Genomic DNA, 18,134 nt, shown 5'->3' on the forward strand with positions numbered 1-18,134 from the left:
ATGTCCAAGAATCTGGTATTTCACTCTAAGACTAAGCATATTTCAATAAAGTATACCTTTCTGAAGGACAAGGTAGAAGCAAAGGAAGTCAAATTGGTTTATGTGAACACTAAAGAGAAAATTGCAGACATATTCACTAAATCACTGTCTAAGGAATCATTTGAATACTTGAGAGACAGGTTAGGGGTTTCAGCCCCTCTGACAGAGACTTGATTGATGAAGTTTATCATTGTCAGGTCCCGTGAAGGACAACTGAGAGGGGGGGTGAATCAGTTGTGAACTAGTTGTCAATAAATTGTAATCCAAATGCCAGTTATTCCAATTTAACCTTAATGTCGGTAAACCAAACTTAAGTGCCAGTAAAAAAAATTAACAGATATAGCAGTATCGATTTAAATTAATACATGAAACACAAAGAGAAACAACATCCACAACACATAACACAAATCTTTTGACGTGGAAACCCGGTAAGGGAAAAACCACGATGGGAAACCTTACCCACAATCAGATGATAACAAGTCATCATCATTGCCGGTGAATAGTATAACCTACAGGTGAACACATACTGGTGACTGTGCATAAGCCATTAACCATACCTGTGAACATAATGTAACCCTCCAAGAAGACAAGTGTTGACATCAATGACAAAACCAATGCACCACATGACAAAGTCATCTATAATACCAACAATCATCAATCTGGTAGTATTATCAGAAACATTATTCATTCTAGCACTGATGAGTGGTGCTACTACTCAGGGGGACTAGTCATCTTTGAGATTCAGAGGTTTATATCATTACTTTGATATTTTTATCATATTTGTGGCATTGATGTCAAAGGGGGTGTGATAGTAATGTGAAAAAACATTCTGAGCCTTACAGAGATATCATTCATAGGGGGAGAGCTATTGATTGTTGGTTGTCTTCAATAGGGGGAGACTTGTTTGGCATTTCTTGGTACTTAGATGTTTTTCACATCTAGTGTTGCCATAAATGCCAAAGGGGGAGATTGTTAGCATTATGGATAAATTGATTATGTGTGGCATTGATGTTTTTTCATTGATGTCAACACTAGCTGTTACCAATAGACAATTTTACACTGGCTGATATGGATGGTTACTGATATAAGATCTAGTGTTACCAGTAGGAGAGATTATCTGTTGGAGACTTCTGGCATGTTTGGATCAATGAATTATATTGGATTTCATGAGTTATATGCTCCATGAGCATGTTTTGGTCAGTTGGTATTGGCTTGGTAATTGGATGTTATCATACACTCTGGTAAACCCTTACCGGCACTGGTTTAAAGCTTTACTGGAAGAAATTTCAATGAGGGATCATGGAAGGATGCACAATTGGTGTTGGTGCAGCTTCTTCGAGGATTTTAGAATGTAGAAGATATTTGTTGGTCGTGTTTCAATTGCTTGAAGACATTGCTTTGGCGTGGTGGACCCAGAATAGGTTTGGTACCTATCTAGGTTATGGACCGGTATCATGTTAGCGTATACTCTACATGTTACTTGGATGATTCGAGATGTTTTTATTGTTTTGATCTTAAGCCGACATGGCATAGCATTGTAATAAGGAATTATGTAATGAATTTATTGTAATATCTTTAAGTGGCCAACCTGATTGGTTTAGGCCTTAGAGTTTGTATAAATAAGAGGTAGAAACTCTTTGTAAAGCATCATTGTTATTAAAAAGGTCATGATCAAAGAATGTAATGTGCGAATATTCTAACATCATTCAGGCAGAGGATTTGATCGATCGTTGGTGATCAGATTGGTTTCAAAAGAGGATTTTGTCCTCTGACATTGAGCTTAACTGGGATTGTAATTAGGCATAGTAGATGCTATTTCCAGTAGTTCACTCTATTGGTTCCCAAAACCACAGACTGGAAAACCAAAAGACTTGCCAAATCCTCAAGTAGTCCAATCAGCCTTGGCCAACGAACAGGGATGGTCAAAGGCCAAATCCCTCTACACTTTAGGCTCCATTGAACCTAGGTGGGTATGCCTCTTCCTCTCAAGAACAAAAGAGGTTATTTATAGTGGATTTAAACCTTTTAGAAAGTTTACACAACTAGAAAATTATTATTCTACAACTATGCTTTATTATGTGCTTTAAACAAATGCTTTGAAAAGAAATGATTGCGAATATATATTGAAAATGAGATTGCTTTCGGGACTTAAATGAAATCTGCATAGATTAGTTCATATAGGATTTGGGAAGAGCATTTCTCTATCAGAGACCTTGAATGTATACAGATCAAAACCTTAAAAGATCAATAATAGACTAGTGCCTCTATCTAGGAATATATATGACACTTTGTGGACAAAATATCTTATCAACTCAATAGGCAATTTCTCATCAACTATGAAGGTTCAGTGTGTGTTACAGAAACAATAAGAACTCAATATTTCACCTAATGCAATGACATGTGATTCACATCACAACAAATCTATAAACAGATTTATCAAGAGGACAAAGATAATCATCAATACAAAAGTGTACACAATATTTGGAAAAAGAAACAATGAACCTTGTATATTACTCTTCAGGAAATAATTGCATACATAAGCTGCAATTATCGATACTCCATTACAGATTGCTTGCACAAAATGACACTTCTTTTTCCTATAGACTTCTCTAATACAAAATGATATTCAATCCTTACAGTCGTATGTTGTTTTTTATGATCCTCCCATTACATACAAAAAAGACTCCTTATAAGTATGTGAATCAAAAGGCATATATGAAAGGACACACCCTTTCATACATAGAAGGGAGTTATAGACAATTGCATTCCAAAGGACACACCCTTTGGTTTAACAAATAATTTACAAATTAAAACCCTACAAATACTAAATGATGCTTCAATAATGTGTCTTTTATTCTCCGCCTTGATAAAACTCCTCAGCAACCATTCAGTATCTTCTCATTATTTTCTGCACACAAGATAAGCCAATCAGATTCCTTGATTTGAAAATAAAACGTATTCCACTTTAGATTTTAATTTGAAAATACTTGTTTAAAATTGTTTATGGTAAAAATGGAAACAACAATATTCAAAGACTAAATGAATTCAACCACAAAACCCTAGCCTAACAACAACAAAGATCCGCCATAACATATGAAGATTACCTAAGACAATGCAAATCAAATGAAATCACAAAGATTATACCATCACATGTCCAATAGGGTTTGGATATCCATTCTTCCTATCTCCATTGATCTTGCTTGATATATTTGCTCTCAGATTTTATGTGTGCACAAGAGCTCAACAAAGAATGGAAATGTGGTTGTAAGTAGACTTAATCGCATATGAAAGTTTGAAAGCGTAGTTGGCTTGATTAGTAGTTGAATTGAATAGAATTGATTAGTTTATTAGGGTTGATAATGAGAGAAGTATCCTCTTATATAGAAGACACTATAGGAAATGGAGGGATAAGATTGAGAGGTGTAAAAGATAAATGGTCAGTTGGGATTAGAGGGTAGGTAAAAGAAATAAGAAAATAATGAAAGGGTAGGTAGTGTAGGAATTAAGAGATGAATGACATGTGTCATAGGTCGAAAAGGCTAATGAATTAATTAAATAAATAAAGATTTAATTAATTAATAGAGGAAGTGGCATCAATTAAATAAATAAAAGTATTTATTTAATTTAGGAAAAGGGTAATTTAAATAAATAAAAGTATTTATTTAAATGAGGAAAAAGGCTAGAAGAGGATAAATTAATTAATTAAATAAATAAAGATTTATTTAATTAATAGAAGAATTAGGCTTAAATAGTTAAATAAATAAAAATATTCATTTAATTAGACAGGAAAATTCTAGGTGTCTACATTTTGCCCCTCTTTGAGACAATGCAGCTTGTCGTGTTGTTTCAAAGAAGATAACATAAACTGATACAAAGTTGCCCCAAGATGGGAATGATATCCCCCCTCAAGATATTGGATGAAAATGTCTAAAAAGATCAGAGACAATCTCTCGATAAGAAAGAAAGGCTAGAATGGATTGACAAGATAGGATAGAGTGACAGAGTCACGGGATAAAGAAGACTGACTTGGGAGACGAGGGATAGGGTAGCCTATAAGATAGACTATGAGGGAAAACATCCTCATTGTCATCCACAAATCCAAGAGATCAAAGTGCAGAGAGAGCAGAGAGAAGTCAACAGCAATGACATTGGTGCATAGATTCGATCGCGTTCGCCGATTTCAAAGACCAACAAATGCAGGAGAGCCGGTAAGTACCACAAAACCTCCTTGTACTTTGTTGCATTAATTGTTGTCATAAATGCATGCTAGGTAGTGAAATAAATGTGCTCTAGATAGGTCTAGAAAAAATGTCAAGCGGGGTAAAAATGGTAAGGCGCGTCTGTGTTGGTGCCAGGCGCGTCTAGGTAGGCTAGGCATGTCTATGTTGGTGTCAGGTGTGTCTATGTTTGCAATAGCATCTATGTTCAATGTGACTATGTCTGTGTATTTCAGGTGCATCTATGTGTTTTGGGTGTGTCTATGTAGGACAGGCATGTTTAGGAAGTATGTAAGCACATTTATGTCTTCAAGATCAAATCGGCAGTTCTGTGATAAACATACGATGTCGATTGGATAAGCTGCTGAGAGGATACACTCAAGCAGGTCCTCTAGGGAAGACTACAATAACAAATAGGGCTAGAATTGACAATTCTATGATAGAACATATGTTGCCAATCAGGAAACTACTCAAGAGGATACACTCAAGTAGAAGCCCTAGGATAGGATAGATCGAGGTACTTTGTGATGAACATGGAGTACCAAAGAAATTGACAATTATATGATAGAACATACGTTGTCAACTGGATAAGGCTGAAATTGACAATTCTGTGATAGAACATATGTTGTCAATTAGATAAGCTACTCAAGAGGATACACTCAAGTAGGTGCCCTAAAAGATAGGATCAAAGCAGCACTTTGTAATGAATAGGGAATGCTACTAGGATAAAAAGTAGTACTTTGTGATGAATAGGGAGTACCACTAGGATAGAGTGTCATATGATAGATATAAGCACTAGGATAAAAAGTAGCATTTTGTGATGAACAGGGAATGCCACTAGGATTGACACAGTTGATTTGGTTGACTCTAGGAGGACTTACATATGTTGGAGTCATGAGAGAGATTCTCGTCGACTCAGAGTTTATGACCAAAGTTGACACTCAAGGATAGAGCGGCAGTTCAGGCTATGGGCTTGTGATATATTATGTATGTGCCTGAGTTTCAAGTGAACATGGGATTATTGACTGCATTAGCTAAGAGATGGCACTCAGAGACTTGCATGTTTCATTTGCCGATGGGTGAGATGATCGTCACCTTAGAGGATGTGTATAGGATACTGAGGATACCAATCGATGGGGAGTTGGTTCCTTACGATCGAGATGGTGACAGGGATGTACTGAGATGAGTGTTTCAGGATCCAGGACTGGAGATGAGGGTTGGACATGTGGCTTGGGACACTATGAAAGTGACAGAATTGGCGCTACCAACAGTGCTAGCAGGAGTGATCAATGGATTCCTTTGTCCAGATAGGGAGATACGAGAGTTTATTGTGGGATGGGGGAGGACTCTGGAGACATTGGTGATAGAGCACACCAAGTTTGCATGGGGGCCGTGTCTGCTGGCACACTTGTATTATGAGTTGCATCAGTTTGTATATCATGGATCGATAGGATTGGGATGCAGAGTGACATTGTTGTAGGTATGGGCATATGAGCATCTATCAGTTACATGACCGATACATTTTAGAGGCAGGGGACATGGGTGTAGCTATGTACACTTGTATGATATGATTACATCGCAGCCACAAATTGGGAGACTGGAGTACTGGCATCGGGTTATGGATGAGATAGACAGTTTGGTATGGAGGCCTTACTTAGACTGTGAGGAGTGGTAGGATGATGTAGTGGAGCTTCCATATGTATTCAGGAGCAGGTATCTAATAGGGAGGACACCATATGTGATTGAGAGGAAGTTGGTAGATAGGGTGGGTAGGCAGTTTGACAAGATACAATGGATGCCACGGGTTCAGGGATATATGCACGGACAGTGAGGGATTAGGTGCATTTGGGGCCATTGATTTCTTATGATCAGGTCATGACACAGTTGGTAGAGTTGGTTCCCCTACCTTGGGATATATGGGCAGATATAGAGGATGAAGGCAAGGATGCAGAGTACACTACCTATTGGGGAGAGTATCCATTTCCATGGCTGACGGATCCAGGGGAGCCGATAGATGGAGACGGTGGAGGTGATGGAGATGATAGTGGAGATGGTGGAGGTAGAGGCCGATGGAGGAGGCCGAGCACAGTGGTAGAGAGGAGAGTGGCTCCAAGGAGAGAGGGCGAAGAGGAGAGACAGGCTCAACAGGCTCGCATAGTGAGGGGCAAAGGTGGGTTGCCTTTATAGGTGACAGTAGCACAGGTTCCTAGACAAGTACAGGCTCCTAGATAGGGACAAGGACAGGAGCATGGATAGGGATAGGGGTAGCCATAGGGATAGGGTGAGGGGGGAGAGGAGGAGGATGAGTTAATATCCTTGAGGGAGATCTACCAGGGATAGGCAAATGAGATCCAGGATCTGGAGAGGGAGACAGCTAGGCTCGGGAGACAGCTGAGGGATACTGAGCGGGAGAGGGATCAGGCTATTCAGTGCTATATCGAGGTTGAGATAGCACTAAGGGAAGGGAGACAAGTAGCATAGGAAACAGGGGCTGGATATGCCTATGTTCTATGGGCAAGGGAGGAGATAGCCTACTAGAGAAACTTGTACTATGGAGTGGTGCCACCAGATCAGCAGGCAAGGAGCTTCTGGAGACCATCGCGGACTGTGATGACCTCTAGAGGGAGAGATAGGAGACAAGAATCTAGTGGTGGGGTCATGGGTCCTCCACCACCACCAGATAGAGGGGGTATGAGAGATGATCCTAGGGTGGATCCTTCTAGGGCTTAGACTCCGTCGAGGCCAGACGGCTCCGAGGGAGGGAGTTCATCATAGCCTTAGAGGGCTCCCTATGTATCAGTTTTTGTACCATTTTTATATGATGATGTAGACACCTTCAGGTTATTGTAGCCATATGATTTTGACATCATTGTATCATGACACTTATGATTTTGATATATATATGAGATGATTCATCCTTGTGGCAACTATATGCATGTGTACCTATGTGATGTATGTTTCTGTGTGATGCTTATGATGTTGATGCAAATATGTACATGAGGAAATGCAATATTTTTTTTTTCTTTTATGTTTTAATATGTTATGCAAATGCAAATGTGAATGTATGAAATGCAAATGGATATGATGATGCAAATAACTATTTACATGATGAGAATGTAAAATGTGCTAACATGTGTTGTGTGCAGGATGTGATGCAATTGTGATATCTATATGTATGTATGAAATGCTTAATATGTGGTAATGCAAGTGCAACTACATGAAATGCAAATATTTTTGGTTTGTCATTATACTCAGTCGTGTGATAGCAGGCTACACGGACTCAAGAAGGATGATGGAGGTCAATCAAGAAAGGGGGATGGAAGATATAAGATATGGAAGTGAAAGAGCTTCTTGTGCATTATCATCATTGAGATTTATTATGGCAAATAGGTTATGACCATCGAGGTATATGTTCGACCTAGAAAGTCATTGTACCTATTTGCATGGAGATCAGACAGTCACAAACAAGGAATGCCCCAATTCATACTAGACTCACAGTGTCCTCATATCCTTAGACAAGTCATAGCATTACTAAGAGACAATCCACAAACAACAAATAAAAATATGTGACAATACCCCATCCTCTCCTTTCTAGTCAAAGACATCCTAGAGATAAAATCTCTAGTTAGAGACATCCCGGAAAAGCTAAAAGACATGTCACCAAAAAGATAAAATCAAAAGAAAACCAAGACGCGACACCAACATCCACTGTAGTCCTCAAGTTTAGTGTCTCTTGTCACTTGTATAAGCCTTATTTGATTATGGTCACAATGTTTACTTTGACAAAAGGATAGATAGCACTGAACCATAATGTTGTCTAAGTCTGTTGAAAGATTTGATTTTGTTGAAGCCCATTGTTGTTGTGTCTCATCTAAAACTGACTGAATCCATGCAACTGATACTTTATTACGAAGAAGATGAAACTTTATTGCGGATTGGCAATGCAAGTGTTGCTTTATTGTGGATTGTGCACGGATAGACTGAAGAAAATTGAAAGAAATTTTACTCCTCAGAATGTGTGATTCTTTTAGTTCCACACCCATCACTAAATGTAGGATTTTCCTTAGCCACATATAGGGGCTGATTTATTAAGGATGGAAGGAGATGTGAGTGTGTGTAAGGTGAAAGGATGAAATGGAATCCTGAAGGAGGGAGGAGAAATGTCCCTACACATGGTGTCGATGACCCAATTTTCACCATGGTACTTGCCTAGGGTGCCACTGAAGTGGTTTTCACCATTGGATGAAATCTTTTTCTCTACTTTCTTTTTTTTTTTTTGATTTTTTTATAATTTTGAATTTTTTGATTTTTTTGTATTTTTGAATTTTTTGATTTTTTTTGTATTTTTGAATTAGGATACTCTTGAAGAACTGTGTAAAACTTATGAAGGTGCATGCTATTTATGGGATCCTCCAAAGGTTCATCCTCTATGGTTGAGAGCTGATATGCACCAGATCCATAGGCTGCTATAATGATGTAAGGACCAAGCCAATTTGGTTCGAATTTGCCCTTCTTCTCTCTGTCTTGCTGATTCTTAGGATTTTCGCTGAGAACTAAGTCACCTACCTCAAATGTGCAAGGCTTAACCTTTTGATTGTAACTATGACTCATTCATCGGTCATCCAATAGTTCTAGTTCCTGTAAGCGAGAGACCCTGTAGTCTTCATCACTGATAATGTTTTGCAAAGAGACTCGTAAAGATGGTAACTCGACCTCAATAGGCAAGATATCTTTAGTGCCATAGACAAGTCAATAAGGTGTGGCTCATGTAGGTGTGCAAATGCTTATGCGGTAAGCCCAAAGTGCGAGATTGAGTTGGATATGCCAATTGCGGCCAGCGTCATTGACTGTCTTTTTTAGGATTTTAAGGATAGTTTTATTAGACGCCTTAGCTTGACCGTTACCTTAGGGGTAATAGGGCATGGAGAAACAATGGGTAATATGGAAGCGATCACAAAGTTCACGAACATCTTGATTTTTCAAGGGATGTTCGTTATCGGTGATGATGGAAATAAGAATACCATACCGACAAATGATGTAGTTGAGAATTAATGTAGCAATATATTTTGCAGTGACTTGTGTAAGAGGCACAACTTCAATCCATTTTGTGAAATACTTTGTGGAAGTGATAATGAATTTGTGGCCATTGTGGCAGTGATAATGAATTTGTGGCCATTGGAAGAAGGAGGGTGAATCTTGCCTACGAGATCGAGTATCCACTGAAAAAATGGGCCAAGGAGTCGCAATCATTTGAAGTTCTTGTGTTGGTGCATGAATAAGGTCTCCATGAATTTGATATTGCTTACATTTCTTGACAAACTGATATAGTCTTTTTCCATATTGGGCTAGTAATATCTAGTCTTGATGAGTTTCTTGGCTAAGGTAGGACCACTAGAATGTGGACCACATATCCCTTCATGAACTTCATGTAACACAATCTGAGCTTTGTCCCTTTCTAAACATCTAATAAGAGTTCCATCTAGACCTCAATGGTATATGATGTCGGCTAAAATGACGTATCGAGAAGATTGGTGAATGAAAGTGCGACGTTGGTTGTTGGATAAATCAGGAAGAAGGGTATTATGACAAAGGTATGTGAAAATGGAACCGTATAACTGGGAATCAGGACCAACGACACATATCATCTCAGTAGGAGTGATCTCATATGAGGGAACCAAAAGGTTATCCACCAAGAACTCATAGTGGGTTTCATTCTACGGTGGATCGATCAGCAAGGCAATAGTAGCCATGGCATTTGCAGCTCGATTCTGCTCTCTTGATATCTGCTCAAAGGTTAACTTCATGAAATGTTGCTTTAGGTCATCCACCATTATTTTTTAAGGCATTAATTTTTCATCCTTTGTTTGGTAGTCATCAATTGCTTGATGAATTACAAGTTGAGAGTCCCCAAAAACATGAAGTTCCTAGATCTTCCACTGAACTGCAATCCATAATCCAGTTGTTAATGCCTCATATTCTGCTATGTTATTATTGCAAGGAAATGACAATCAATATGATTTTGGAATGGAAGCCCCTTGAGGTGTGATAAAGAGGATGCCATCTCCTGCACCATGTTGTGTGTATGAGTCGTCAAAGTATAGTTGCCAAGGCTTTGTGTGTGATACCGTCAAGATGGATTCATCTGGAAATTCTAAAGTTAGAGGAGCATCATCTATCATAGGAGCATCTGCTAACTGATCTGTGATAGCTTGTCCTTTTATTTCTTTTCTATCTACATATTCAATGTCGAATTCACTTAGGAGCATCACCCATTTGGCTAGTCGACCAGTAAGTGTCACTTTATTGAGAAGGTACTTCAATGGATCAATCCTTGCGACCAACTTAGTTTTATGAGTTAGCATGTAGTGTTATAATTTCTATGAAGCAAAGACCATGGCGAGACATGCATGCTCAATTGGTGTGTATCTTCGCTCATAGCCTACTAGAGTACAACTGATGTAGTAGACTGCCTTTTCTTTTCCCTCAACATCTTGTTGCACTAAGAGTGCCCCCATTGTTGTTGATGTAGCTGATATCTAGAGTAATAGGGGTTGTTCTGGAACTGGTGGCATCAAGACTGGTGGATTTAGAAGATAATCTTTGAGTATCTGAAAATCCTATTGACAATTATAATCCCATTTGAATTTGATGTTTTTGTGTAGCAAGTGCTGAAAAGGATGACATTTATTTGCAAGTTGTGCTATGAATCTTCGTATGGACTGGAGTCTCCCTTGAAAAGATCAAAGTTGACTGATATTTCATAGTGGTGGAATCTCGAGAATCGCCTTGACTTTTGTTGGATTGGCTTCAATTCCTCTTTTTGAGACAATGAATCCTAGGAGCTTCCCGAAGGTTACTCCAAAGACACATTTCTTGGGGTTTAATCTTACTTTGTATTTTTTTAACCGATCAAAAATGACTGAAAGTATGTCCAAATGTGTATCTCTATCTATTGATTTTCCCAAGAGGTCATCAACATAATCTTCCATAGTTACGTGCATGAGATCATGAAATATAGTAGTCATGGCTCTTTGATATGTAGCGCCTGCATTTTTTAGCCCAAAGGGCATGACATTCCAGCAGAAAGTTCCCCAGGGACAAGTAAATGTTGTTTGTGCTGATCCTCAGATGTGATTCTTATCTGATTGTACCCAGAGAATCTATCCATCAATGATAAGATCGTATGACCTACTGTGAGATCTACGATCAGGTCGATATTTGGTAATGGAAAATCATCTTTAGGACAATCTTTGTTGATGTCTTTGAAATCTATGCATATTCTGATGCTACGATCTGGTTTACTGACTGGTACTAAGTTGGAGATCCATTCAGGATAATCAATTGGGCGTATGAATCTGACATCCAATAATTTTTCAAGCTCCACTTTGACTAATAATGTCACTTGTGGATGCATCTTTCTTAATTTTTGTTTCACTGGTTTTGCCCCTAGTTTAACTGTCAAATGATGTATTACTAAATCCAGATTCAATCCAGGCATATTAGCATATGACCATGCAAAATTAATTTGTCGCTCTGTGAAGAAACTTATGAACTTCGGTATTTTTGTCTCTATCAGAAATTGTGCCAGGAATATGTTATGTGGAATTTCTTCTGTACCAATGTTTGTTTTGATGGTCTCCTCTACTAACAAAGATAATTTTTCTTCATATGATGCCAGGAGAATGTCGAACCTTCCATCTTCGGGTGCCTCAGAGAGGTTTTCACCCTCAGATATGTCCTTTCTTTTTACTTTTTTGGGGTTAGACAGTGCCACAATGTGGTTTTCACCATAAGACCCATGATTTGTTTTTATTTTTACATTTTTGCGACTGGAAGGCCCAACACCCTCACCAAAATGTGCCACGTTGTTGAGTTCTATAGTGTATCCTCCCTTATGGTCCCCAAGCGGAAGATCATCTCGTATGCCTAAATAGTCAATAAAGGCTTCATCATTTTGGAATGTGTTGAATTGTACAGGTCCTTCATGGTCCCAATTAATACGTTGGTGGTGAACAAGGGGAAGGCCTTCAATTTTTTTAAAGTCAGCGGGACTAAGGGTGAAGATGCAATTATATTGAGGTATGTTGAGGTCATTTTTGGCACTCTCCTCATCTATCTTGATCATGAATGAGTCCAAATTATCATCACTAAAAGTGCATTCGGGGACAGGGGTCCTCATCCTTTGTGATTTTGACCTAGAACCTAGAGGAAAAGACTGTGTGGGATCCTCGGGGGTTGTTTCTTGACCTACTTTGAATTTTCTATAAAATTCCTCTTCTTTTGTGGGTTCACCTGGTTCTCTGAATGTCTTGGTGAGTTCATAGTCACTAGACAATTTGTCTGAACCCCATTCCCATTCATTAGAGTCAGTAGAATAATGGTTCTCTTGTTGATCTTTGGAAGCTTTAACTTGTAATGCTTCTTCTGCCTTTTAAGTATTTACCCTGGAAGATATGAAACCAAGCCCTTTCGAGCGCTCTTTTTTAAATGTCAATTTTGTTTGCAAAGGTTGAATGATACCTTCCTTTCTTAAGCCGAGAGGACTTTTACCATCATATCCAAACTTTTGTAGGATCTTGAATCCTTTGCCATATTTTTCACATGGTATGCTGATGTGATCTTATGTACCATCTTCAGGGTCTTTGTAAAGCATTTTTCATAAGTCTTCTTCTTCCACTTCACCTCACTTTTGGAAGATAGTAGGATCCCATTTGAGTGTAATGATAGATACCCATTTAGAAGGAAGTGGTCGTCCATATACTTTTGGTGAACTCATAACTTGTCGTAAGCACATGGTTCGATTCAAAGTGTATTCACCCATGCCTTTGTTCTGATATTTCCCTTTAATCTCACCTTGGTTTAATGTTGAAGGTTTTAATGATTCAGGGTCAATGTATGCAAAAGAAGGGATAGCTTCTCTATTACTTGGAATGATTGTCTTCATTTTTGGTCTCAAGTTATTGCACTATATAAATGGATTAGGATCACCATTAACTATTACTTCAACTCCATTGTGAGGAAACTTAATGCATTGGTGGTATGTAGATGGGACTGCCCTCATCTCATGAATCCAAGGACGTCCCAACAATATGTTGTATGTGAGATTGAGGTCTACGACTTGGAAAACCACATCCTTTGTAACTAGCCCAACTCTGAGAGGCAAGGTGACTGTGCCTTTGGAGGATCACTCTTCATCATCATATGCCTTGATGGTAATTTTGTTTGTAGCATTCATAGCTTTGTCTGAATATCCCAATTATATTATTGTGTTCAAAGTATATATTGAAGCCAGCTCCTCCATCTATCAGGACTTGTTTTATTTGATGTTTTTGTAGGAAGGCTTCAATGTGTAAAGGTGCATTGTGTGGTTGGCTCATGGAGGCATCATCAGCTTTTGTGAATGTAAGGGAGTGTGGAACAGAAAGGTATCCCACCATGGATTGAAAATGGTCAACATTTAGATCAGTGGGGATGGAAGTGTCTCTCAAAGTTTTGTCAAGAATGGCCTTATGTGCAAGGGATATGCATAAGAGCTCAAGGATGGAGATAAGTGTGGGTGTCTTCCCTAACTATTCTACAAGGTCATACTCAGGTTTGGTTGATGAGGAAGCAGTGTTTTTAGCTGGAGCACCTTGAAAAGTGAATTGACCTCAACGAGTTGTAATATTACATTCAGAGGTAGGTTGAGAAGAAGATCCAATGCCTTTTAGGACAACCTTGGATCTTTGGGTAGAATTTTTAGGCGTTTTGTCCTTTATAATAATGGTAGAGATGTAATTGTCCATCGAAATGTGATTGACAGTTGAATCATAGTTATAGGATGCTCTGGTATAGTTGGTTTGCTCATCTGTGGCTTTGGCTTTTCCCTTGTCATGTTTAGGGAATGGTTCCTTAAACATCTCATGTTCTTGATTGGATGAATTCCCTTCAATCTCAATGTCACCTCTATCAATAAGGTTGTGTATGATGTTCTTTAGTCGATGACAATTTCCTATTTTATGTCCCTTGCTCTAGTGATATTCGCAGTATTCATTGTCATTCCACCAATTTGGTTTGACCTTTGGCTCATATGGAGGCAAATCTAGAATTGTGATTATCTTGTTTGCTACTAGCTTCTTGAAAGCTGACTCAAGTGGTTCTCCCAATGGGGTGTACTTCCTTCGTGATTTTGAAGTTGTTTGAGTATTCACTTGATTGTTTGTAGAGCTTGATCCAGAAAAACCGATTTTGGGTCGTACTATATTGGCATCAACAACACCATCATTGACTGCATTCTTGTTTTTATTCCAAAATCTTGGCTTGTCTTTTCCTTTAAAGTCCTCTTTGTTTTCTTTTAATATTTTAATGATGCCTTGCTCAATTAGGACCTTCTCTGTTGCTAAGCCTTTTTCAATGACATCCTTGAAGGTGGAAAAACAAGCTTTTCTGAGGTCATAACCAATATCTTTGTTAACATTTTGGGTGAACATTTGTACCATTTTTTTTGTGGAATTTCACAAGAGCATCTACTAACTAGATTTCTCCATCTTTGTAAAATTGATGAAAAAGACTCTCCATCCCTTTGTTTGGTGTTGCACAAAGTAGTGACTGATATGTCTATCTCTATGTTGTATGAGAAATGTTGGATAAATGCCTCTACTAAGTCACCCCATGACTTAATTCCAGGTGGAAGTTGGGAGAACCATTCCATAGCTTGATCACCTAAGCTTTGTGGGAATAATCTCATCAAATATGTCTCTTTTGCTACTACCTCAATGCAAGCTGTGAAAAAATGTCTTATATGTGCCTTAAGATCCCCTTTTCCTCTATACTTATCGAACTTAGGTGTCACGAAATGTGTAGGAAAAGGAGGCATTGGAATGATTTTGTCAAATGGATAGGGACATATGTCTCTCATTGTGTAAGATGGCTTTGGTGTATTTATGTCCTCCATTTTATTTTGTAAGTCCTTAATTTGTTGTTCCAAATTGTTCTTAGGTGGATACCGACTTCTTGGACCATATCCCATGCCTGAGCCACCCGGTGGAGGAGGAGCATACTGCATGCATGGATGGTATTGATCATAAACATGTTCATATGGAGGAGGTCTATAATGATGTTGTGTATATGGACCACTTGGTATAGAGTCATGATGAGGAATGGAATATTTGTCCATGTATACCATACTCTACAGGCATGTCATGAGTTTGTTCTAATGTGTTGCCCTCAAATTTGATGTGGGGTTTCCTTATGTCCAAATTTTGAACATGCCTTTGGATATACAATTTCTTTGGTGGTTGGTCCTTAGCATTGGCATGTGATTGAGTATATTTTTCTACATAAGACTTCCATAATGGTCTGCGAAGGTGAGTATCATAAGCTTGACCATGTGTATGTGGGACCTCAGGTTTTTGAAACAAAGATGATGGTGATTTAGGCACAAGATGTCGTCCTCTATTTCCTCCACTATTAGGCCTCCTTTGATCCATGTTGAGGTGAGATTGTTGCAAAGGTTGATTTTCCATTATTTGAGACATGTCAAAATCATGAGGGATCTTGGCTCCACTTTGTGCCATCACTTGTAAGAAATATTGTCTATCTCTCCTCATTATTTCCTCAACCAATCGATTAAAATGGGGATCCATAATGGAGTCTTCCACTTCTGCTGAATGTATGAAAACGTTATCCATATTGTCATTGTGTGTATCATTTTTATTTGTGTTATCCATGTTCTCAACATTTTGAATGTTTCTATAAGCGTCCATGTCAAGTAATGTAGTATGATCAGAATTGAAAAAGACGCCATTGTCATACACATAGGCACTCATGTTTGCGGACTCTTGAGCCTCTTTAGCTTCTCTCCTAGATTTTTGGGAACAGGTTTCAACCATGAACTAGGTCTTGATCAATATGTGCGAGACTAGATGAAAATGGAAATAGTATGGGAGACCAAGAGTTGGATGGAATGTAAATGAATCTGAGGTGTACTTGCAATGTCCAAAGTGTAAGACCAAGTATGTATGTAGTAGAGTAGTTGTGGCTTCCAAAGAGATGATAGTTTCTCTTGATGAGGTAAGTTGACCTTGACTCTAAGTAAGACCAAATGAGACCCAAAGGTGATAGACCTTGATGAGGGACCACTTAGCAAAATGTTGTTGTATGTAGTGTGTTGACAAAGTAAGATGAGGACAAGCAAGTGACCTTTTGACTCAAGTTTAGACAAATGTGAATGTAATGCAAGGTGTAAAGCAATGATTAACTTTGTGAGACCCAAAGATAGGTTGAATGCTAGATGAAAACCCAAAGAGATAACCTAGGAAGCTCAACAATGTTGAAACTGATTGTTCTTGTTTCTTGGACTATAATTTTTTTTCAATTCTGAACACAGACTTGCCTGTATACCTCACAGACATGGTTAAATGACACAAATGTTGTTTAACACTTTACAGAAGCGTTTCTGAGATTTTGTGAATGTAATGTTGTTTAAAAGAACACAAACACATTTCTACCCTTCACAGACACGGCTAAATGACACAGACATGATTCTATCAGACACGGACACTTTTTTAGAAACTAAGTGCAATTTTTCCAATTTGTAAAGTTGTTGTTGTGACCAAATCTGAATTTGTTTGATTGTTTTTCGTGACAAGAGGACACAATGTTGATGACGACTCAATGTTTGTAAGTGTTTAGACTCAAAATGACTCCAAGAAAAGTGTGTTGTTTGATGTAAAAATGTTTTGCATACACTTGAAGACACAAAAGACACAATGTTTTGATGTTTGGTCTTGAAAGTTTGAATGTTCAAAAGAAGACAAGCACAATTCTTATGGCTGGCTAGGACAATAGTTGTTGATCCCACATGGGGTTTCCCCTGAGGCTATGCTATTCAAAGCGAATACTTAGATGCTTGACCCCACCATCTCCACCCTCGACACTCACTTCTCCAGGGCAGCCAAGCATCAGTCCCCATGAAAACTCCCTATGGTGAGCTTTGTATCTCTACTAAGAACTGTATGTGTGTGGGTCACTCCAGAAGGTCCAACCTCCTACCCCAGCAACTAGAAGGATTTTGGATTTTTAAAACAAAAAGGTGCTAGTAAGGGCATTCGCTTGTGTGGCCATACATGTGACACTTTCAGCTCTGTAAATACAGAAGGCTCCCAGCCGATAGAGGTTACGCCCTACAACTGATCAAATAAATTTGATCAAACGGGTTTATGGGGAGACATAGTGTCGGTATGAACTAATCAGCACACGTTACCCATGGCTTTCACCATGAATACAGTTATTTATAGTGTTTTGGAAGAGGTGGGTTTTCCTCGCTACCACTTGGGTCATTCTCTCCTCACTAGTAGTCCTAATGACCACATAGGGAGACAAGCCCTCTAGAATTTAAACAAAAAGAGCCTATTGGTCAAGACAAAAAAGACACTGGTTCAATTTTAGTGCACCAATTGAAGTGTTTGGTATTCTATGAAAACAAGGCACACAATAAAGATCAAAAGAAAACCCTTGTCAAGATCCTGCAACAAAGATTTGTTAGTAGTTTGGGTTGTTTCAAATGATTACCCCTTCCTGCAAGCAAACGAGTTAGGTGAATTTAAATCCAAAAAAATTTGTGAAATAGGGGCCTTCAACAAGACGATTCACTTTCAAGACAAGCTGCACCAATTTTGTTAGCTAGATCAAAAGATGTTAGCCCAAAATAAACCAAATCTGAAATCCAAATGACGAAATAAAACCTCAAAACTGGATCAAAAACTAAAAAAATGCAAGATCTGAAACACAGACGTGGTTGAACCTAACACAGACGCGACAGAAAATAAAAAACGCGCCTAAATCCATCATAGACGTGACTCCTGAACACAAACGCGACTCCCAAACACAGACACGTTT

The sequence above is a fragment of the Cryptomeria japonica genome, chromosome 9 (genome assembly GCF_030272615.1).
Source record: "Cryptomeria japonica chromosome 9, Sugi_1.0, whole genome shotgun sequence".
Taxonomy (NCBI): Eukaryota; Viridiplantae; Streptophyta; class Pinopsida; order Cupressales; family Cupressaceae; genus Cryptomeria; species Cryptomeria japonica.